Source organism: Ranitomeya imitator, chromosome 4 (assembly GCF_032444005.1).
Source record: "Ranitomeya imitator isolate aRanImi1 chromosome 4, aRanImi1.pri, whole genome shotgun sequence".
Taxonomy (NCBI): domain Eukaryota; kingdom Metazoa; phylum Chordata; class Amphibia; order Anura; family Dendrobatidae; genus Ranitomeya; species Ranitomeya imitator.
The window spans coordinates 619,605,815-619,630,964 of record NC_091285.1 but is presented as its reverse complement, the minus strand read 5'-3'; the positions used below and the strand labels follow the sequence as shown (position 1 = coordinate 619,630,964).

General features: G+C 48.7%; 1 protein-coding gene across 2 annotated transcripts in view; it reads right to left on the bottom strand.

The window, feature by feature from the left end:
* LOC138676909 (oxaloacetate tautomerase fahd2, mitochondrial-like) overlaps positions 1–8,146 on the bottom strand; it is a 47,256-nt gene extending 39,110 nt beyond the window's left edge. The window contains exon 1 of one of the 2 annotated variants that reach the window (XM_069766605.1): positions 7,871–8,146. The gene's annotated coding sequence lies outside the window, so the exon portion shown is untranslated. The remainder of the gene's footprint in view (positions 1–7,870) is intronic. The other variant, XM_069766607.1, reaches the window with a different exon arrangement.
* Positions 8,147–25,150: the final 17,004 nt, after the last annotated feature.

Sequence of the window (25,150 nt, the reverse complement as noted above, 5' to 3'; positions counted from 1 at the left end):
GTGGCAGGGGTACCAAGGCAGCATTGGTGTGGTCAGCGGAGGACAATTGGAAGGAGTGACTGACACAGTTAGTACTCCCAAACACTAAATAGATGTTAATGTCTAGCAAAAAAACAAAAAAAAAAAGGGTGGCATACTTAGGTACAGGGGTGGGCTCCTTTCTGACTTTCAGACATTGTAATTTGGCGCAAAGTATTTACTGGTGTAATAAATGTAGGACAGGGCCACTGACTATTTTAACTAGCATCATACATGTCAACAAATTGGTATTGTCAGTGCCAGGCATTGAAGGATTTCAGCGCATAGACTAAACATTGGTGGAGCAGTGAGAGATAATTTTGCAAGTGGTATAGCACTGTTTGAGCTGGGGGGGACACTCTCTCGTGGGCGGCGGTACTGGCCCAGGGCCCCTCATGTTACAACGGTGTGTCTGACGTTGGGTGCACGCCACCACAGGCAGAGACACTTCATTGTACTATGAGGGACCCAGTGGCAGTGCCGTCGACCAAAAGTGGGCACACCCACCTCTTCAGACAAACGGCACTCACGGGTGCTTGCGCCAAGTGGCGAGACCACGGCCCCGTGGGGGGAGTTAGCCCATGTAGGGAGGTGTAAACATGTCGTATGCTGGACAAACAGCAGCTGCAAATTAAGAGATTGGAACAGTCAGTAAGACCAGTCCACAAGCAAGACCTTTTTACAGGAAAGCTAGGTGTCAGGCGGGAAAGGTGGGGCAAAATAATTAGAAATCCATGAGTGGTTCATTTTAATGAAGGTTAGATTATCAACATTTTGGGTAGCCAGACGAGTCCTTTTTTCGGTCAGTATTGAACCAGCAGCACTGAATACTCTTTCTGATAGCACACTAGCTGCTGGGCAAGCAAGCTCCTGCAATGCATATTCGGCCAATTCAGGCCAGGTGTCTATTTTGGATGCCCAGTAATCAAATGGGAATGACGGTTGAGGGAGAACATCGATAAGGGAGGAAAAATAGTTAGTAACCATACTGGACAAATGTTGTCTCCTGTCACTTTGAATTGATGCTGCAGTACCTGTCCTGTCTGCGGTCATTGCGAAATCACTCCACAACCTTGTCAGAAAACCCCTCTGTCCAATGCCACTTCTGATTTGTGCACCTCTAACATCTCTGCCCTGTTGCCCCCTGCAGCTTGTGTGAGAACCATCACCGGCGCTGTGTGCTGGGAATGCCTGAATCAAATGGTCTACAAGAGTTGCTTGTTTGGTTGCCAATATTTGTTCAAGGTTCTCATGTGGCATGATATTTTGCAATTTGCCTTTATAGCGAGGATCAAGGAGGCAGGCTAACCAGTAATCGTCATCGGTCATCATTTTTATAATGCGTGGATCCCTTTTGAGGATACGCAAGGCATAATCTGCCATGTGGGCCAATGTTCCAGTTGTCAAATCAGTGCTTGTGCTGGGTTGAGGAGCACTTTCGGGCAAATCAACGTCACTTGTCTCCCTCAAAAACCCTGAACCCGGCCTTGCAACGCCAGCAGTTTCTATTGCCCCCAGAGAAGCTTCCTCATCCAAAAAATACTCCTCCCCATCATCCTCCTCCTCTTCGCCCGCCACCTCGTCCTGTAGACTTCCCTGACCAGACAATGGCTGACTGTCACCAAGGCTTCTCTCGTCCTCGGCTGCAGACGCCTGCTACTTTATGTGCGTCAAACTTTGCATCAGCAGACGCATTAGGGGGATGCACATGCTTATTATGGCATTGTCTGCACTAACCAGCCGTGTGCATTCCTCAAAACACTGAAGGACTTGACACAGGTCTTGTAGCTTCGACCACTGCACACCTGACAACTCCATGTCTGCCATCCAACTGCCTACCCGTGTATGTGTATCCTCCCACAAATACATAATAGCACGCCTCTGTTCGCACAGTCTCTGAAGCATGTGCAGTTCCATCTTGTTGCAACGTCGATGATTAGGCGATGCTGAGGAAGGTTCAAAGAACGCTGATGGTTCTGCATACGGCTGGAGTGTACGGGCGAACGACGGATGTGCGAGTAAAGTCTGTGCACTTTGAGGAGCAGCTCGGGTAACCCCGGATAACTTTTCAGGAAGCACTGCACCACCAGGTTCAAGGTGTGAGCCAGGCAAGGAATGTGTTTCAGTTGTGAAAAGGCTATGGCAGCCATAAAATTCCTTCCGTTATCACTCACTACCTTGCCTGCCTCAAGATGTACAGTGCCCAGCCATGACTGAGTTTCTTGCTGCAAGAACTCGGACAGAACTTCCGCGGTGTGTCTGTTGTCGCCCAAACACTTCATTGCCAATACAGCCTGCTGACGCTTGCCACTAGCTGTTCCATAATGGGACACCTCGTGTGCAACAGTGGCAGCTGCGGATGGAGTGGTCGTGTGACTGCGGTCTGTGGACGAGCTCTCGCTTCTGCTGGAGGACGAGGAGAAGGGGGGGCGAACACCTACAGCCAACTGTTTCCTAGACCGTGGGCTAGGCAGAACTGTCCCAATATTGCTGTCCCCTGTGGACCCTGCATCCACCACATTAACCCAGTGTTCCGTGATGGAGACGTAACGCCCCTGGCCATGCCTACTGGTCCATGCATCTGTTGTCAGGTGCACCTTTCTACTCACAGATTGCCTGAGTGCATGGACAATGCGGTCTTTTAAATGCTGGTGGAGGACTGGGATGGCTTTTCTCGAAAAGAAGTGTGAAACGGGGTAGCTCGTAGCGTGGTACAGTGTAGTCCATCAGGGCTTTGAAAGCTTCGCTTTCAACTAACCGGTAGGGCATCATCTCTAACGAGATTAGTCTAGCAATGTGGGCATTCAAACCCTGTGTACGCGGATGCGAGGATGAGTACTTCCTTTTCCTAACGAGTCTCATGTAGCGTGAGCTGGACTGGAGAGCTGCATATGGTGGAACTAGCGGGGGTGCCGGTGGACATGGCAGACTGAGAGAGGGTTGGTGATGGTATTCTTGCTGTTGCCCTACATACAGTGTTTCCTACCACGAACCTGGTGATTCCCTGACTGCTTTGGCCTTGCGACGAAACCTCCACATTTACTGCAGGTGGTGTGGTAAACGGTGGGCTTACAGTGAGGGAAGGGATGTAGCGTTGCTGACTAGCTTCATTGGGAGAGGGTGCTACAACGTTATGGGACGTTTGGTAGTTAGTCCAGGCTTGCAAGTGCATGGTGGTTAAATGTCTACGCATGCAACTTGTATTTAGATTTTTAACATTCTGACCTCTGCTGAAGGTCCTTGAGCATTTTTTACAGATGACTTTGCCCTGATCATTTGGATCTTGGTTAAAAAAATGCCAGACTGCACTCTTCCTACTATCGGATACCTTTTCAGGCATTGCACACTGAGCTACTTTAACCGGATGGCCACGCTGTCCTACAGCTGTTTTTGGTTTTGCCACACGTTTTTGACCAGATACGGGCCTGGCAGATGGAACCTGTTGCGACGTTGATGCCTGCTGCGGCTCCTCCTCCGCTTCAGAGCTACTGCCGCCTGCACCCTGTTCCCCAAATGCTGCCAATCGGGGTCAACAACTGGGTCATCTATGACCTCCTCTTCTATGTCCTGTGCACCTTCCTCTGTGTCACCGTGTAAGCCGGTGCTATAGCGTTCATGACGGGGCTCCTGTTATGACCCGGTGGTCAGGACAATAATGGACCTGGTGGTTAAGAGCACACGGAATGACCTGATAGTTACTGATAATAAGGACAAGCTCTGGGACGTGGGAACTCTGCTGACCGCAATCCCTAAACCTATCAAACACACTAGAAATAGCCGTGGATTGCGCCTAACGCTCCCTATGCAACTCGGCACAGCCTAAGAAACTAGCTAGCCCTGAAGATAGAAAAATAAAGCCTACCTTGCCTCAGAGAAATTCCCCAAAGGAAAAGGCAGCCCCCCACATATAATGACTGTGAGTAAAGATGAAAATACAAACACAGAGATGAAATAGATTTAGCAAAGTGAGGCCCGACTTACTGAACAGACCGAGGATAGGAAAGGTTACTTTGCGGTCAGCACAAAAACCTACAAAAAGACCACGCAGAGGGCGCAAAAAGACCCTCCGCACCGACTCACGGTGCGGAGGCGCTCCCTCTGCGTCCCAGAGATTCCAGCAAGCAAGACAACAAATTAAATAGCAAGCTGGACAGAAAAATAGCAACCCAAAGAAATACAAGCTGGAACTTAGCTTCTGATGGGAAGACAGGTGACAAGAACGATCCAGGAGTGAACAGACCAATACTAGAACATTGACAGGTGGCATGGAGCAAAGATCTAAGTGGAGTTAAATAGAGCAGCAGCCAACGAATTAACCTCGTCACCTGTGAAACTCAGAAACACCCACCAGAGGAAGTCCATGGACAGAACCAGCCGAAGTACCATTCATGACCACAGGAGGGAGCCCGACAACAGAATTCACAACAGGCTCCATAGTCTCATCAGGGTCAGATTCTGGATCAGTACACTGCGAGGGCAATGTTCTGATCTGAGTCAAAGGAACAACATAATAATCTGGCTGTGGCTGTGCATCTGTGCACTCCATGTCCGATTCATCTTGTAATGGGCATGGCCTGTTAACGGTTTCACTTTCTAACCCAGGCACGGTATGTGTAAAGAGCTCCATGAAGTAACCCGTTGTGTCGCCTGACGCATCCTTCTCTGTTGTTCTGGGTGAAGAACACAAGGAAGAGACTTATCCCTGACCGGGAGCATCCACTGACGACACGCTGCTATTACATTTTGCACTTTCAGAAGAGGAGGCGAAAGAGCTAGAGGCAGAGTCAGCAAGAAAAGCCTGCTGTTCCGGCTTTAAAAGCGGTTTCTCCACTCCCAGAAAAGGGAACGTTCGAGGCCTTGTGTAGCCAGACGATGACGCTGGCTCAACAACTCGAGACTTAGGTGCTATATTGCTTTTCCCACGACCACCTGATGTTCCACCACCACTACCATCATTACCAGCTGGCAATGACCGCCCACGGCCTCTTCCACCAGACTTCCTCATTCTTTGAAAAATGTAACCAAACAAATGGTATTTGGTACTGTAAAACCAGTTACAAGGTGTACGCAAACTTGTGAATTTATAGGTGGGTGAGACTGCAGGGAAAATCAGGCCCACTGTATTACAGTACACAGCTTAAGTGGCAGACAGATATGCTACTAACAGGACTGACGCAGATGCACATACTGCCAATAAAAATCTCCCCCTTTTTATTTTTTCTGCGAGAATAGTGAATAAATCAGGCCCACTGTAATACAGTATATTTTCTGTGGCAGAAAATTACAGATGCCACAGACAGGACTGGCACAGATGCAGATTTGCCAATCTTAATCTCCCTCTTTTTTATTTTTTCTGGGAGACTAGTGAATAAATCAGGCCCACTGTAATACAGTATATTTTCTGTGGCAGAAAATGACAGACAGATGCCACAGACAGGACTGGCACAGATGCAGATTTGCCAATCTTAATCTCCCTCTTTTTTATTTTTTCTGGGAGACTAGTGAATAAATCAGGCCCACTGTAATACAGTATATTTTCTGTGCTGAACGCGTCATGAAACGCGACTTTGGCGCGAAGATCGCGTACCACATGGCCGATCCCACACTGGGATCAGGTCGGGTTTCATGAAACCCGACTTTGCCAAAAGTCGGCAACTTATGAAAATGACCGATCCGTTTCGCTCAACCCTACTCAAAACCATTGAGTTTTTAAGACTTTATTTATTGATAGCCTTTTTTTGAGGCAAGTCATCAATCTTAGATCACTGTGGGTCTAACTCCCATCACCCCCCACAATGAGCTGATTAAAGTGGCCACAGAGAGGATACCAGCACCAAAGCCAGAGCGCCATCCATTTTGTAGTAGCTATGGTTGGTATTGCAGCTAAGCCCATTCATCTAAAGGCACATTCAGACTAGCAATTTCCAGCGCCCCAGGGTCCTGGTCGTTGCAGTAATGTCATTCTTCCACCAGGGGGAATGGTGTTACGTCTGAAGGCAATAAAGGAGATCTCTTTCCCAGGTATCAAAAACCACACAACACACTTCACACTCCAGGCCGCCAGGAGGAGCTATGTTTTTATTTATTAGGGCACTCCTCACAATTAGGTAAAACTGGTAGTTTGGACAGGAAGAAGGAGAAGTGAGCTGGGCTTCACCCAGTGAGCTGCTATCTGAGCTCCTCTCAGGTAGTGGGTCCCCTACAGGTGGGATCCTGTCAGAGGCTAAGTCAGAAGGTCACGGAGCTGCGCCTGCTTACCAATGCGGCAGCATCCAAAGAAAGAGACATTGAAGGGAATTGCGTTGCTGAGAGTGAGAAACGAAGTCATAGCAAAAGGAGAGGAAACCAGAAGGAGTTCTGCCCTGCAAAAGCTGCCTCCTTCTGAGGCGCAGAAGCCAGTAGTCGGAACACCGAGGGAGTCATCTTCTCCAAGCCTGGCTCCAGAGACCGGCAGGACAGCTAGTTCCATATTAGTTGCCCGACCTTATAACCAGGAGGCACGGTGGCAACTGTGGGGGCCGGGGCGTGATAGTGTCCCTGTAAAAAGCCTCAGGCCACCAGTCATACGGGTTTGTCCTATCCTATCCATCAGGGGGACAGAGAGAGAGACTTAACATCTACAATAGGGTTGAGCGACTTTTACTTTTTTAGGGTCGAGTCGGGTTTCGCGAAATCCGACTATCTCAAAAGTCAAGTCGAGTGAAATCAGCCGATTATGGCGAAAAGTTGGGGATCGACCGAAACACGAAACCCAATGCAAAGTCAATGGGAAATCTATCTTTTTTTTCACTCTCTCTCTCTCAACAGAAAAGCTGGTGTTACACATTGCAAATCGCTACAGCGCACAAGCGACAAGATGGCGATAGGCGTCCACGCCCCTAAGACCTATGTCATCACTCTGCCCACGCTCCTTCATTGGCTGAAAAAATGGCGCCAAACGCGTCATACGAAACGCGACTTTGGCGCGAAGATCGCCGACCGCATGGCCGATCCCACACTAGGATCACGTCGGGTTTCATGAAACCCGACTTTACCAAAAGTCCGCGACTTTTGAATTTGTCCGATCCGTTTCGCTCAAGCCTAATCTACAACAGTTGTGAGGACCTCACCCAGAAGCTCAGAAGGGAGGAACTACAACACTCAGGCGCTAGAGGAAGGCTACTGATTTCCACCTGGATAAGGGGACTCTGGATTTGCCTTCAGACCGGCTGGACTCTGCCTGCCCTATGGTCTGTGCTCTGGCCTGTGGATGCTGAACCTTCAGTAAAAAGGTAAAGAGACTGTAACCTTGTGTCCTCTTTGTTCACTGCGCCTCACACCATCCAAACACTGGGAAGCCCTGGGGACATACTTCACCTGTGGGAAGGTATACCATCTAGCTGCCATAACATCACCCCAGCGGACCCCTAAGCAGCGTTGGTCACCCTGACGGAATACCACAGGTGGCGAAAACAAGAAAAAAAAAGGATCAAACCATCAGCAGCGTGCTTTTTATGTCACCTCACCTTCCTAAAAAAACACACAGGATCTCTTGGCAACAAATCATTGTTATTTTACAGACCGCTGAACTTTTTTTTTCCAGGAGAGAAAAAAAAAAAGCAAAAGTACAAAAATGAAATATCGCCTGGGGTGAGTGTCAGCCATCATGTGTTCTACAGGGGAATGATGGAAGCCGCCGGGCAGCTCCGCTCCATAGTGCCCGCACAAGGCCCAGACATGAGAAGACCCTAAACATCTGCACCAACATATGCTGGGTCCCGCCGCATCTCCCCACAGCGCCCACCCGGCTCCGCGTACACCGGGACACGCAGCAGCCCCCCGGAGCCACACGTCACATATAGCGGCCAGAAACCTGTTTCCAGGGCGACAGCCTGAGCCGTGTCCTCGCGTCTTCCGGTGCAGACCAGCAGCGCTACACCTCGCGACACTTGTCCTAGAGCTTCATCTCCCGGCGTGCACTGCGCGCTTTCAACCTAGCTTTAGCTAAGGAAAAAGACATGGCAGCCTCGTTATGTGTATGGGGAGGACGAGTGACTGAGAGCGGCGCATTCCTCACAGAGACGTGACCTCTGCGGCCCTGTGCTAGGACAGCCGTGATATGCTCCATTATGGGGCACTGAACTGTGTCTGTAGCGCCACCTGCAGGCGTCGGTGGTGGAGCTTTGATTGCTCATGGGAAAAACGCTCGCGTGGAGACCCTATGGCTGGTGTGGAGGCACTGTGACTGGCGCTGGTGTGGAGGCACTGTGACTGGCGCTGGTGTGGAGGCACTGTGACTGGCGCTGGTGTGGAGGCACTGTGACTGGCGCTGGTGTGGAGGCACTGTGACTGGCGCTGGTGTGGAGGCACTGTGACTGGCGCTGGTGTGGAGGCACTGTGACTGGCGCTGGTGTGGAGGCACTGTAGTTGGCGCTGGCGTGGAGACCCTATGGCTGGTGTGGAGGCACTGTGACTGGCGCTGGTGTGGAGGCACTGTGACTGGCGCTGGTGTGGAGGCACTGTGACTGGCGCTGGTGTGGAGGCACTGTGGTTGGCGCTGGCGTAGAGACCCTATGGCTGGTGTGGAGGCACTGTGGCTGGCGCTGGTGTGGAGGCACTGTAGTTGGCGCTGGCGTGGAGACCCTATGGCTGGTGTGGAGGCACTGTAGTTGGCGCTGGCGTGGAGACCCTATGGCTGGTGTGGAGGCACTGTGACTGGCGCTGGTGTGGAGGCACTGTGACTGGCGCTGGTGTGGAGGCACTGTGACTGGCGCTGGTGTGGAGGCACTGTGACTGGCGCTGGTGTGGAGGCACTGTGACTGGCGCTGGTGTGGAGGCACTGTGGTTGGCGCTGGCGTAGAGACCCTATGGCTGGTGTGGAGGCACTGTGGCTGGCGCTGGTGTGGAGGCACTGTGACTGGCGCTGGTGTGGAGGCACTGTGGCTGGCGCTGGTGTGGAGGCACTGTGGCTGGCGCTGGTGTGGAGGCACTGTGACTGGCGCTGGTGTGGAGGCACTGTGGCTGGCGCTGGCGTGGAGACCCTATGGCTGGTGTGGAGGCACTGTGACTGGCGCTGGTGTGGAGGCACTGTGACGCGCTGGTGTGGAGGCACTGTGACTGGCGCTGGTGTGGAGGCACTGTGACTGGCGCTGGTGTGGAGGCACTGTGACTGGCGCTGGTGTGGAGGCACTGTGACTGGCGCTGGTGTGGAGGCACTGTGACTGGCGCTGGTGTGGAGGCACTGTGACTGGCGCTGGTGTGGAGGCACTGTGACTGGCGCTGGTGTGGAGGCACTGTGGCTGGCGCTGGCGTGGAGACCCTATGGCTGGTGTGGAGGCACTGTGACTGGCGCTGGTGTGGAGGCACTGTGACTGGCGCTGGTGTGGAGGCACTGTGACTGGCGCTGGTGTGGAGGCACTGTGACTGGCGCTGGTGTGGAGGCACTGTGACTGGCGCTGGTGTGGAGGCACTGTGACTGGCGCTGGTGTGGAGGCACTGTGACTGGCGCTGGTGTGGAGGCACTGTGACTGGCGCTGGTGTGGAGGCACTGTGACTGGCGCTGGTGTGGAGGCACTGTGACTGGCGCTGGTGTGGAGGCACTGTAGTTGGCGCTGGCGTGGAGACCCTATGGCTGGTGTGGAGGCACTGTGACTGGCGCTGGTGTGGAGGCACTGTGACTGGCGCTGGTGTGGAGGCACTGTGACTGGCGCTGGTGTGGAGGCACTGTGACTGGCGCTGGTGTGGAGGCACTGTGACTGGCGCTGGTGTGGAGGCACTGTGACTGGCGCTGGTGTGGAGGCACTGTAGTTGGCGCTGGCGTGGAGACCCTATGGCTGGTGTGGAGGCACTGTGACTGGCGCTGGTGTGGAGGCACTGTGACTGGCGCTGGTGTGGAGGCACTGTGACTGGCGCTGGTGTGGAGGCACTGTGACTGGCGCTGGTGTGGAGGCACTGTGACTGGCGCTGGTGTGGAGGCACTGTGACTGGCGCTGGTGTGGAGGCACTGTGACTGGCGCTGGTGTGGAGGCACTGTGGTTGGCGCTGGCGTAGAGACCCTATGGCTGGTGTGGAGGCACTGTGGCTGGCGCTGGTGTGGAGGCACTGTGACTGGCGCTGGTGTGGAGGCACTGTGGCTGGCGCTGGTGTGGAGGCACTGTGGCTGGCGCTGGTGTGGAGGCACTGTGACTGGCGCTGGTGTGGAGGCACTGTGGCTGGCGCTGGCGTGGAGACCCTATGGCTGGTGTGGAGGCACTGTGACTGGCGCTGGTGTGGAGGCACTGTGACGCGCTGGTGTGGAGGCACTGTGACTGGCGCTGGTGTGGAGGCACTGTGGCTGGTGTGGAGGCACTGTGGCTGGCGCTGGTGTGGAGGCACTGTGGCTGGCGTGGAGACCCTATGGCTGGCGTGGAGGCACTGTGGCTGGCGTGGAGGCACTGTGGCTGGTGTGGAGACCCTATGGCTGCTGTGGAGGCACTGTGGCTGGCGTGGAGGCACTGTGGCTGGCGTGGAGGCACTGTGGCTGGCGCTGGCGTGGAGGCACTGGCTGGCGTGGAGGCACTGTGGCTGGCGCTGGCGTGGAGGCACTGTGGCTGGCGTGGAGGCACTGTGGCTGGCGCTGGTGTGGAGGCACTGTGGCTGGCATGGAGGCACTGTGGCTGGCGTGGAGGCACTGTGGCTGGCGCTGGTGTGGAGGCACTGTGGCTGGCGTTGGTGTGGAGGCACTGTGACTGGCGCTGGCGTGGAGACCCTATGGCTGGTGTGGAGGCACTGTGACTGGTGCTGGTGTGGAGGCACTGTGGCTGGCGCTGGCGTGGAGACCCTATTGCTGGTGTGGAGGCACTGTGACTGGCGCTGGTGTGGAGGCACTGTGGCTGGCGCTGGTGTGGAGGCACTGTGACTGGCGCTGGTGTGGAGGCACTGTGGCTGGCGTGGAGGCACTGTGGCTGGCGTGGAGGCACTGTGGCTGGTGTGGAGGCACTGTGACTGGCGCTGGTGTGGAGGCACTGTGACTGGCGCTGGTGTGGAGGCACTGTGACTGGCGCTGGTGTGGAGGCACTGTGGCTGGCGCTGGCGTGGAGACCCTATGGCTGGTGTGGAAGCACTGTGGCTGGCGCTGGTGTGGAGGCACTGTGGCTGGCATGGAGACCCTATGGCTGGCGTGGAGGCACTGTGGCTGGCGTGGAGGCACTGTGGCTGGCGCTGGCGTGGAGACCCTATGGCTGGCGTGGAGGCACTGTGGCTGGCGCTGGCGTGGAGGCACTGTGGCTGGCGTGGAGGCACTGTGGCTGGCGCTGGTGTGGAGGCACTGTGGCTGGCGTGGAGGCACTGTGGCTGGTGCTGGCGTGGAGGCACTGTGGCTGGCGCTGGCGTGGAGGCACTGTGGCTGGCGCTGGCGTGGAGGCACTGTGGCTGGCGCTGGTGTGGAGGCACTGGCGTGGAGGCACTGTGGCTGGCGCTGGTGTGGAGGCACTGTGGCTGGCGTGGAGGCACTGTGGCTGGCGCTGGTGTGGAGGCACTGTGGCTGGTGTGGAGGCACTGTGGCTGGCGTGGAGGCGCTGTGGCTGGCGTGGAGGCACTGTGGCTGGCGTGGAGGCACTGTGGCTGGCGCTGGTGTGGAGGCACTGTGGCTGGCGTGGAGGCACTGTGGCTGGCGCTGGTGTGGAGGCACTGTGGCTGGCGCTGGTGTGGAGGCACTGTGGCTGGCGCTGGTGTGGAGGCACTGTGGCTGGCGCTGGTGTGGAGGCACTGTGGCTGGCAATCTTACAAGTGGCTTAGAGATTTTAGATCTGAATTCACAGGATCCCAACTGGCAAACAAAACTGACAAAGCGCTTGGATGGATTGTTCCTTTAAACGGCCTCCATATTTGCAGTGGGTGAACATTTCCTTCTATTGTACATCTTGAATCAAGGACCTTAAGCATAAAAGGGACCAATGAAAATCGGAGAAATGAGCAAAGGCCTAAGGTAGGAAAGCCAACATGCCTGGTGCCAGGGCCATAAAGGGCCTAATAGGCTCTCGGCTACATGAGAAGACACCAGTATTACTCGTACATGATCTGCGCTCAGGAACTTCATGTTATACAGTACAGACCAAAAGTTTGGACACACCTTCTCATTTAAAGATTTTTCTGTCTTTTCATGACTATGAAAATTGTACATTCACACTGAAGGCATCAAAACTATGAATTAACACATGTGGAATTATATACTTAACAAAAAAGTGTGAAACAACTGAAAATATGTCTTATATTCTAGCTTCTTCAATGTAGCCACCTTTTGCTTTGATGACTGCTTTGCACACTCTTGGCATTCTCTTGATGAGCTTCATGAGGTAGTCACCTGGAACGGTTTTCCAACAATCTTGAAGGAGTTCCCAGAGATGCTTAGCACTTGGCCCTTTTGCCTTCACTCTGCGGTCCAGCTCACCCCAAACCATCTTGATTGGGTTCAGGTCTGGTGACTGGAGGTCAGGTCATCTGGTGTAGCACCCCATCACTCTCCTTCTTGGTGATATAGCCCTCACACAGCCTGGAGGTGTGTTTGGGGTCATTGTCCTGTTGAAAAATAAATGATGGTCCAACTAAACACAAACTGGATGGAATAGCATGCCGCTGCAAAATACTGTGGTTCATGCTGGTTCAGTATGCCTTCAATTTTGAATAATTCTCCCCCCGTGAGCGCGGCTGATCGCGCTGGATGTACTATTCCGTCCTTGGGAAGTAAGGCCCCACCCCACATGGACGGAATAGTACGTCCAATGGCAGAAGGGTTAAAGAACTGAAAATGCTCATTTGTGGAATTTGCAGCATTAGGCGGTCACATTCACTGAACAAAACAGCTATTTAATTCCAAAACCTCCTAACAGGCCAAGTTACATGTTAACATAGGAACCCTTCTTTGATATCACCTTCACAATTCTTGCATCCATTGAACTTGAGTTTTTGTAGAGTTTCTGCTTGTATTTCTTTGCATGAAGTCAGAATAGCCTCCCAGAGCCGCTGTTTTGATGTGAACTGCCTCCCACCCTCATAGATCTTTTGCTTGATGATACTCCAAAGGTTCTCTGTACGGTTGAGGTCTGCGGAAGATGATGGCCATACCATGAGTTTATCTCCTTTTATGCCCATAGCAGCCAATGACTCAGAGGTATTCTTTGCAGCATGAGATGATGCATTGTCATGCATGAAGATGATTTTGCTCCTGAAGGCACGTTTCTGCTTTTTAGCCCATGGAAGAAAGTTGTCAGTCAGGAATCTTAAAGCGTCCTACCAGCTGTTTCCCCGTGATTCTGGCCCAAAATGTGACTCCTCCACCTCCTTGCTGATGTCGCAGCCTTGTTGCGACATGGTGGCAATCCACCAACCATCCACTACTCCATCCATCTGGATCATCCAGGGTTGCTTGACACTCATCAGTAAACAAGACTATTTGGAAATTAGTGTTCATGTATGTCTGGGCCCACTTTAACCATTTCTGCTTGTGAACACTGTTTAAGGGTGGCTGAATATTAGGTTTATGCACCACAGCAAGCCTTTGAAGGATCCTACACCTTGAGGTTCGAGGGACTCCAGAGGCACCAGCAGCTTCAAATAACTGTTTGCTGCTTTGTAATGGTATTTTGGCAGCTGCTCTCTTAATCCCATGAATTTGGCAGAAATCTTCCTCATTATGCCTTTATCTGCATGAACTCGGTGCTCTGTTTGTCACAAATCTCTTCACAGTATGATGACCACTCTTAAGTTTTCGTGGAATATCTAATGTTTTCATACCTTGTCCAAGGCATTGCACTATATAATGCTTTTCAGCAGCAGAGAGATCCTTTTTAGTTCCCATATTACTTGAAACCTGTGGCCTGCTTGATAATGTGGAACATAACTTTTAAGTAGTTTTCCTTTAATTAGAATCACCTGGAAAACTAATTATCACATGTGTTTAAGATTGATTTTAGTGATCCATTGAGCCCTGAGACACAATACCATCCATGAGTTTGAGCACACGAGAGGTTAAAAGGTCCCATCCCACCCCCTTTCCCTCAGTGTTTTTCCTGTCAATGCATGGAGGGACACACGAGAAGAGCTGCACAAGCTTACCAGGCTCAGGGGGATTGTGCGGCCTGCCAATACCCTTCCCCCTGTCAAGAGGCCAAGGGCCGAAACTTCCCGGTGGGGAGTCCCTCTGCCCCAAAAGCCAGGAGCAAGACGAGGCTCCTGGATAGAGCCGCTCCTCCCGGTGGGAGGCGCAGGGCCTCGGTGGAACTCTGGGGTCCGGCGGGTGCTCCAGGGGATTGAATGCCGGAGCCCCGCAGGCAGTTGGACGTTCGGGGAGGGGCGTCGTTTTTCACCACTACAAATGGTGCAGGAGGTCGGGCGTTCCAGGTGGAACGCAGATTCATTCGAGCAACTCAGAAGCTGCGACCCACTATTGGGCAGTTATCTCCACCTTCGGACCTTAATCTGGTCTTCGGGTCCCTGTGTAGGGATCCATATGTCCGCAGCGAAGATATGCCTATATCAATTCGCACACGGAAAACTGTTTTTAGTGGCAATCACCACGGCCAAGATGGTAGGGGAGATCAGGCCCTATCCACCAGAGACCCGTATCTCCAGATCAGGGATGATAGTATAATTTTAAGACTAGACCCTGCATTCATACTAAAGGTAGGCTCTAGACAGAACCGAAATCAGGAGATAGTGTTACCCTCCTTTTGTAACAATCCTTCCAATGCGAAAGAGGAGAGCCTCCACTCTCTGGATGTCAGACGGGCGGTTATAGAATATCTTGAGGTCACTAGTAGCTGGCTTGTAGGCCCAAACCTGTTTATTCTTTTCGGGGGGAAAGAACAGAGAGAGGAAGGCCTCTAAGGCTTCAATTGCAAGATGGATTACGACCGTAATCTCAGACGCTTACCGGGCTGAGGGGGTTAGCCCTCTAGTAGATCTAAGTGCCCACTCTACCCAAGGGGTATCTGCTTCTTGGGCCGAGAGAGCAGGCGCATCACTAGAGCAGATCTGTGGCAGATACATGGGCCAGAGTTGACAAATTCTGTAAGCATTATAAACTTGATAAACTGTCTGGCCAGCAGACTGTATTTGGTAGGAAAGTTCTCCAAGCGGTAATTCCACCCTAGGGAGGTTCTTTGGTACTCTCCATGGTGCTGTCAGGAGGGTCATCCTGGAAAATAGGTATTAGACCTACCGGTAATTATGTTTCCAGGAGTCCATCCTCGCAGCACTGGTAGTTCCCTCCCCGTTTTTCGATATGTCATATGCTGTAATGTGATTCTGTCATTAAAGTGTTATTTGCTTTATCCATGTGGTGGTACTTGTTACAACACTGAGGGAAAGGGTGTGGGATGGGACCTTTTAACCTTTCGTGTGCTTCCTGTCCCTGCAAGGAGGAGGAGGACGTCCTCCATGGACTCCTGGAAACCTAATTACCAGTAGGTCTAATACGTTTTTTTTTTCCACATCCCTATAATACAGCTTGGGTGATTGATGGTCATCAGTACTATAGCATTACTTGCCCCATTACACATAACAGATGAACTAGCTTCTATCTGTTTGAGACCATGGTCTTTCTTCAATACACACACATCAGTCACCTTATTCTGCAACTGTCCTTTTTGATGAGAGTAAACTTTTATATTAAATCCATTCTTGGCATTGATTTAAATATTGTTGTACCTTCTAACCCCTACTCATTCATTCAATGAACAGGTGGCTTCACTTTCTATTTATAGCTGGTGTGCAACATTGAGGATGAGCTCCTGATAGCTCGTGTAGTTTCCTCACTCATGACATTATGTCATTGATCGGGCACTCTGTGCAATGGCCCTTTTAGCACTGATGCATTTTGCTACGGGGGGGGGGGGGGGGGGGGCTGATATCTTGCTTTGCTCTGTACGACAGCTCTACTGCACTGTGCATCCGTGCACTAGTTCACTCCTTCCGTTTTCTGTTTGGGATCCCGGTGTTCCACATTAAGTGTGGAGAACAGAAAGGGAAGGGGACTGTCAGGATTTGAGAAGCAAAATTGTTGCCCAATATCATCAATCTCAAGGTTACAAGTCAATCTCCAGAGATCTTGATGTTCCCTTGTCCACAGTGCACTACATAATCAAGAAGTTTAGAGCCCAAGGCACTGTAGCTAATCTCCCTGGACGGCAGAGAAAAATTGATGAAAGATTGCAATGCAGGATAATTCGGATGGTGGATAATCGGCCCCAATCAAGTTCCAAAGAAATTCAAGCTGTCGTGCAGGTGCTAGGTGCATCAGTGTCAACGCAAATTCTCGATGTTTGATTGAAATGAACACTATGGCCGAAGACCCAGGGCGACTCCACTGCTGACACAGAGACATAAAAAAGCTAGACTGCAGCTTACTAAAACGTATGTAAGTAAGCCAAACTCCTGGGAAAGCATCTTGTGGACAGATGAGACCAAGATAGAGCTTTTTGGTAAACCACATAACTACTGTTTACCAAAAAAAAAGAAAATGAGGCCTACATAGAAAACACAGTTCCTACAGTCAAATATGATGGGAGTTCAAAGATGTTTTCAGGTTTTTTTTCTGCCTCTGGCACTAGAGGCCTTGACTGTATGCAAGGGATCATGAATCTGAATATTACCAAAGGATTTTGGGTCACAATATAGAGCCCAGTGTCAGAAAGCTGGATTTGTGTCCTAGGTCATGGGTCTTCCAGCAGGACAATGGCCCACAAACATACTTCAAGAAGCACCTAGAAATGGATGGAAGTAGAGCACTGGAGAATTCTGAAGTGGCCACCTATGAGTCCGGATCTAAATCCCATTGAACACCTGTGGAGAGATCATACAATTGCTGTTGGGGAAAAAGCACTTCAAATATGAACGACCTGGAGCAGTTTGCAAAAGAAGAGTGGTCCAGAATTCCACTTTAGAAGTGTAAGAAGCTTGTTGATGGTTATATGAAGTGATTGATTTCAGTTATTTATTAGAAACAGTGTGCAACCAAATATTAAGTTGATGATGTCAAGAATTTTGTCTAAGCCTTTTTGTGGGAAATTAAGTCAACATTGCCCTTTTTTCTGTTTTTTTGGGGGGGTTATTGCTATACACACAAAATAAACATGTATAACAAAACATGTTTAATTGCAAAAATCTGGGGGGAGAAATACTTCATTTTCTGGAACAATTTCAAGGGTGTCAACTAGTGTTGAGCGATACCTTCTGATATTTGAAAGTATCGGTATCGGATTGTATCGGCCGATATCCAAAAAATATCGGATATCGCCGACACCGATATCCGATACCAATACAAGTCAATGGGACACAAATATCGGAATGTATCCTTTAATGGTTCCCAGGGTCTGAAGGAGAGGAAACTCTCCTTCAGGCCCTGGGATCCATATTCATGTGTAAAATAAAGAATAAAAATAAAAAATATTGATATACTCACCCTCGGACGCACCCTGGTTTGTAACCGCTGCAACCGCCATGCTTCCCTTCCTAAGAATGAGCGCGTGAAGGACCTTCGATGGCGTCGCGGCTTGTGATTGGTCGCGTGACCGCTCACGCGACCAATCACAAGCTGCGACGTCATCGCAGGTCCTTCACGCGCTCATTCTTAGGAAGGGAAGCATGGCGGTTGCAGTGGTTACAACCAGGGCGCGTCTGAGGGTGAGTATATCAATATTTTTTATTCTTTATTTTGCACATGATTCTTCTTCCCGATACCGATTCCCGATATCGCAAAAATATCGGAACTTGGTATCGGAATTCCGATACCGCAAATATCGGCCGATACCCGATACTTGCGGTATCGGAATGCTCAACACTAGTGTCAACACTTTCAGCGATGAATGTAAAGTTGGACATCGTATAAGAAGACTATATGGATTGTTGCTGATGTGAGTATAATATAAGAGGGAGTATTTGGGTTGCAGTCACAGTACATAATGACAAGGTGATTCCTCTAATATTGTTTATTTCCATAATCCTGGTTCAAAGCCATGAAGAAACTCTAAAAATAACCCTAAAATTTCAATGTGATTTTTCTTTTACAGGTCGACTGATCAAACACCAGATTTCTGCTATAGGATGAGCAGGTCCTGATCATACACATCCCACAAATTCCATTATTTTTGACTATTAATGATTTTTGCTAAACTTTCAAACCACTTACATTACCTGATTGTAAAAAAGTAAAATGTGTTGTATAGGATGATCCCTAATTATAGTAATAAAGGCGTCCATCTCTCATGACTTTGAGATAGTTATTGTAAGCTGATCGCTATGTTTGGATTGAATCGATTTTATTAGTACCTGTATTTTTCGGACTATAAGACGCACCGGACCATAAGACGCACCCCAAATTTGGGGTGAAAATTGCAGAAAAAAAGGATTTTTTTATAAGATGGGGGTCCGTCTTACTGTCCGAATTAAGAGTATCTTACCTGAGGGCTGGCGGTGGCAGAGCAGGGTCACAGGAGGCATGGTGTCAGCAGAGGTGCGGTGATGCGGTGGGCGATATGGCGTGCACCTGAGCAGGGTCCCTTCCTGTTTAGGTGGGCGACGCCACGGCCTGGTGTCCATGGGGGGGGTTGCAGCATTGCTGTGGCGGGAGCAGAGGTGCGGGGATAATGAGGCACAGTGAGCGGTATGGCGTGAGCAGGGCCCGTTCCAAAGGTGAGGTGACGCAATGGCCCGGTATCCAAGGTAAGCAGCAGAGCCGGGTGAATCATGACTTTATCGGTGGCGACGGTGGCCATCTTCCTGAGGCCACACATGCGCAGATGAAGTGCTCTGCTTCCCGGGACTTCAGGAAAATGGCCGCAGGAGGCCGTGCATGCGCAGATGGAGATGGCGGCGGCCATTTTCCTGAAGCAGAGTTTGCAGATTTAGATCTTGGCTTCAGAAAAATGGCCGCCGCGATCTCCATCTGTGCACACGTGGCCTCCCGCGGCCATTTTCCTGAAGCCCCAGGAAGCAGCACTCCATCTGTGCATGCGCGGCCTCAGGAGGATGGCCACCGATAAAGCCATGATTCACACGGCTCTGCTGCTTACCTTGGATACTGGGCCGCTGTGTCACCTCACCTGTGGAAGGGGCCCCGCTCACGCCATACCGCTCACTGCGCCTCATCGTCCCCGCACCTCTGCCGCTGCCACACCACTGCTGGTAAGCCTGCATTCAAACTATAAGACGCACCCCACATTTTCCTCACATTTTTTGGGGGGAAAAAGTGCATCTTATAGTCCGAAAAATACGGTAGTTCTCTAAGGTAAAATGTATCTTATAAAAATGGGACCTTGTGCTGCGGTTATTCTCGCACTGGCAGATCAAACACTAAAAAAATGTAATGAACTTGTGCAAACAGGAAAAAGATGGCTGAAATCAGGCAATCATGCTACATGTATGAAGTCTGCCATAGTTTGTGTAATGTTTGCAAATTATTTGGGGTTGAAAAAGGTCAAATGTGACTATTTCAGATTACTTTTATACTACGAGTATGGGTATTATGAGGGATCCTTCCTTTTTCTGTCTTCACCAGAGACCCCTGCAAGAAAGTTTGGATTCAACATGTCAGATCCAGAGATTGTGGGCTCAGAATAGTCAACAACTGGTAGCAAGACACCTCAGCAATGAATCACAGAAGATTAGTCAAACATAAGCTGTAGGTCAGAACAAGGTGGTCAGCAAGATGATAATCAAACCTAGGAACATAGATGCCAATAGAACCGAACGTGCAAGCAGAAGTCAAGCCAGAAAGGTGTACAAAGAGGAAATTGAGAATTTGGTAAAATGCTGGGTCAGTGCACAGGAAGGCAGAAATCCACTAGCAGAAGGCTTCATAAGAGCTTCTGATCTTCATCCAAGGGTCAGTAAGGCTCATTTAAATAGACCATGGGCATCTTTTTCAACCAGATTATTATTTTTTTCAATAAATGGGTGAAAGAGGGAAATTGTTGGGGGGTGATTTTTTTTACAAATGACTTTTCTGTGTGTCTATTTCTTTTCACTATTGGGTTAGTAATGGGAGTGTCTGACAGTCACCTCTTACTAAACCCAGGGCTTGATGTCAGCGACAGCTGCTGTCATCCACCCCACAAACCCATCTGCCTGATTTCCAACACACCATGGCAATCGGGAAGAGACGAGGCTAAGCACCGTAATTGGCTCATCTAATGCGTGTCATTTCTTGGGTGGCAGAAGGCTGCTTATATTAGGCTGGGAAGGGGCAAATATCCATAGACCTTCCCAGCCTATTAATATCAGCACAAGGCTGTCTGCTTATTTTGCTGGTTATTATAAATAGGAGGGACCACACATCATTTTTTTTAATAACCAGGAAAGCTAATTAGACAACTGTGAGCTGATATTAATAGGCTGAGAAGCTCCATTGTTATCGAGTCATTCCAAGTATGATAATATAGGCACGCAGTGGTCTGCTTTCCCTTAGCTGGTTGTTAAAAATAGGGGGACCTCATGTCATTTTTTTTTTTATAAATAATGTATTTAATAGGTTAAATAAAGTTAAACAGCCTTTTAGTGCCACATGAAAGGGTGCTAGTTTATTTTATGTAGGGTGTTATACATTTCTGAAAAGGAAAATTGGAACCAGCTCACCACATCCTGCGTAGTCCAGTATGCACGGAATGACGTTCTAACCAAAACGTGAAGTATAAAGACAAGTAGAAAACATTTCAGCTTCTGGCAACAATCCATAAAATCAAGGCCTTGAGGAAGAACGCTGTTTGCGTTCGAAACGCGTCACCATGTTGTTTCCTGTTCCCCGCAATGTGCCATGACATTTTTGAAATTGTAAAGTGTCTTCAATAAAGGATTTTTATGGCTTCTTCCAGAATCTGAATTTTTTTCTACTTGGCTTTACATTTCTACATAACATTTATCTATCTTTTTATTCTGATGGTTCTGGCTGTGAATTTACTGTACTTGGCTGATGCATGCCGTGATTTTTTTTTTCTCAGTTCGATCTGAGCTGAGAAAAAAACTCGCAAATGAGCACTGATTCATTACTTACATTGGTCAGAGTTCAATACGATGCTTCCTTCCATTGCACGTCTTCGTATTATATGCCAGTGTGAGCAAGCCATAATGCAAACACTGTCTTAGTAACAATAAAGTGAACTCACCATAGAAACAGATGGTAAACCCAATTGTAACCAACAGCCCATTTAATAACATTGACTGACTTTTGATGTATTTAAAAAAAAAAAAAAAATGTGCAAAGCTTATACCTCAAGTCATGTGTGATCAGGCAGACTGTTCTGTGTAAATTCAAACTGATGGTTTCACTCTCAGATGTAACATTATCCTGCTGTGATTCAGGTGAGTCATGTGACATATACAAGTGCTTCTCACTAAATTAGAATATCATCAAAAAGTTAATTTATTTCAGTTCTTCAATACAAATAGTGAAACTCTTATTATATAGTCATTACAAACAGTGATCTATTTCAAATGTTTATTTCTATTAATGTTGATGATTATGGCTTACAGCCAGTGAAAACCCAAATGTCATTAAAATTGGAATACTTTATAACACCAGCTTAAAAAATGATTCTAAGATCCAAAATGGCCTACTGAAATATATGGTCAGTAAATGCACTCAATACTTGATCAAGGTTCCTTTTGCATCAATTACTGCATCAGTGCGGCGTGGCATGGAGGCGATCAGTCTGTGGCACTGCTGAGGTGTTATGGAAGCCCAGGTTGCTTTGATAGCAGCCTTCAGCTCGTCTGCATTGTTGGATCTGGTGTCTCTCATCTTCCTCTTAACAATACCCCATAGATTCTCTATGGGGTTAAGGTCAGGCGAGTTTGCTGGCCAATCAAGCACAGTGATACTGTTGTTTTTACACCAGGTACTGGTACTTTTGGCATTGTGGACAGGAGCCAAGTCCTGCTGGAGAATGAAATTTCCATCTCCAAAAAGCTTGTCTGCAGAGGGAAGCATGAAGTGCTGTATAATTTCCGGGTAGACGGCTGCGCTGATTTTGGTCTTGATAAAACACAGAGGACCTACAGCATCAGATGACATGGCTCCCCAAACCATCACTGATTGTGGAAACTTCACACTAGACCTCAAGCAGCTTGGATTGTGGCCTCTCCACTCTTCCTCTAGACTCTGGGACCTTGATTTCCAAATGAAAAGCAAAATTTACTTTAATCTGAAAACAACACCTTGGACCACTGAGCAACAGTCCAGTTATTTTTCTCCTTGGCCCAGGTATGACGCTTCTGGCGTTGTCTATTGGTCATGAGTGGCTTGACACAAGGAATGAGACACGTGTAGCCCATGTCCTGGATACGTCTGTGTGTGGCGGCTCTTGAAGCAATGACTCCAGCAGCAGTCCACTCCTTATGAATCTCTCCAAAATTTTTGAATGACCATAACCGTCCTTTCAAGGCTGCTGGTTATCCCGGTTGCTTGTGAACCTTTTTCTACCACAATTTTTCCTTTCACTCAACTTTCCACATGCTTGGGTACAGCACTCTGAACAACCAGCTTCCTTAGAATTAACTTTTTGTTGCTTACCCTCCTTGTGGAGGGTGTCAATGACTGCCTTCTGGGTCATCTGTCAAGTCAGCAGTCTTCCCCATGATTGTGGAGCCTACTGAAACAGACTAAGAGACCTTTTTAAAGGCTTAGGAAGCCTTTTCAGGTGTTTTTTGTTAATTATTCTAATTTACTGAGATAACGACTTTTGGATTTTCATTGGCTGTAAGTCATAATCAACATTAACAGAAATAAACACTTGAATTAGATCACTCTGTAACAATGAGTTTCACTTTTTGTATTGAAGAACTGAAATAAATTAACTTTTTGATGAAATTCTAATTTGGTGAGACGCACTTGTATTCCGATTCTACCTCACTACAATGCACCTTATTAGTAAAAAAAAGGCTGATTGTGGCCAGCGTTTGGTAATACTGTTTGTGGTTGTGTTTCTGCTACTGATAGCGCCTCTCATATTTTTATCCGTGGGCAGGGATCATTGCCACATTTTCCTTTACCAAACATTTTGTGTTATGCTATAGTTAACTTTTATATGCCCTGTATGTATGCCCTGAAAAAAAAAATAGGATTTTTCCAAAATGTGTTTGCGTTCTGCCTGGCTTCCTCCAGCCCACTGAACTGTTGAGCCAGTGATGTCACATACCGGATCCAGGAAGATGTGTGCGGTTTCTAGGAACGCCACTGGTCAGGGCTTCCTGGTTCTACACCATAGCGCATGCTTGTGTTAGACCTGATTTCTGTGAACCGCCCCATTTTCTCAATCACCTACCTGCGTATATTGAATATCGGCATCTGATACCCCTCACAGTTGGAGCCAAGATTTACCTTCATCCATTGGTAAGCCCAATCTCAACTCTCCACGCATCAGTTCCATTTTGGGCGTTTGTATGTGCGTTTTACCACTTATTCATGCTACATAGTATGTTTTACAGTTAGCTTGTTTTCTACTTTTTGCTCTGTAAAATCTATTGTGCTGTTTTGCTTCAGCTTTCTAGTGCATTAAAAACTAAGAAACAAAAAGGTGTAATTGTATATGTATACAGCCCGACATGACTGATCAATCACACTGAGTCTGGCACTGCTGCTACTACTCTTATCTTCAGTACTGCAGTTGTACAAGACTTTACTGTCTGGAGTATTTGTCCAATGTTTTAGGGCTTTCTCTTCCCGACAAACTCTTAATATCCTAAAATCATCCTCCGATGTCTGCTACGTTCCTTGCTTAGTATTTTATACAGACTATGATAGGCAGTCCTAATTAGCTATGTGGTAGCTGAAAAGCATTAAGGGGAAGCTAACGTGTTTGCACCTGACGTCATGTGAGCCTTGTGTGATTGGTGCATACCTACCTCGTATATCTCGATTTTTCCAAAGCGTTTGATACCGTGCCGCACAAGAGGTTGGTACACAAAATGAGAATGCTTGGTCTGGGGGAAAATGTGTGTAAATGGGTTAGTAACTGGCTTAGTGATAGAAAGCAGAGGGTGGTTATAAATGGTATAGTCTCTAACTGGGTCGCTGTGACCAGTGGGGTACCGCAGGGGTCAGTATTGGGACCTGTTCTCTTCAACATATTCATTAATGATCTGGTAGAAGGTTTACACAGTAAAATATCGATATTTGCAGATGATACAAAACTATGTAAAGCAGTTAATACAAGAGAAGATAGTATTCTGCTACAGATGGATCTGGATAAGTTGGAAACTTGGGCTGAAAGGTGGCAGATGAGGTTTAACAATGATAAATGTAAGGTTATACACATGGGAAGAAGGAATCAATGTCACCATTACACACTGAACGGGAAACCACTGGGTAAATCTGACAGGGAGAAGGACTTGGGGATCCTAGTTAATGATAAACTTACCTGGAGCAGCCAGTGCCAGGCAGCAGCTGCCAAGGCAAACAGGATCATGGGGTGCATTAAAAGAGGTCTGGATACACATGATGAGAGCATTATACTGCCTCTGTACAAATCCCTAGTTAGACCGCACATGGAGTACTGTGTCCAGTTTTGGGCACCGGTGCTCAGGAAGGATATAATGGAACTAGAGAGAGTACAAAGGAGGGCAACAAAATTAATAAAGGGGATGGGAGAACTACAATACCCAGATAGATTAGCGAAATTAGGATTATTTAGTCTAGAAAAAAGACGACTGAGGGGCGATCTAATAACCATGTATAAGTATATAAGGGGACAATACAAATATCTCGCTGAGGATCTGTTTATACCAAGGAAGGTGACGGGCACAAGGGGGCATTCTTTGCGTCTGGAGGAGAGAAGGTTTTTCCACCAACATAGAAGAGGATTCTTTACTGTTAGGGCAGTGAGAATCTGGAATTGCTTGCCTGAGGAGGTGGTGATGGCGAACTCAGTCGAGGGGTTCAAGAGAGGCCTGGATGTCTTCCTGGAGCAGAACAATATTGTATCATACAATTATTAGGTTCTGTAGAAGGACGTAGATCTGGGTATTTATTATGATGGAATATAGGCTGAACTGGATGGACAAATGTCTTTTTTCGGCCTTACTAACTATGTTACCTCAATGTGTAAAAAGGTGCTGTTTTTTTTTTTTTTGTTAAATCACATGAATCAAATTACACATTTGACACATAAGCAAACTGAAACCAAGT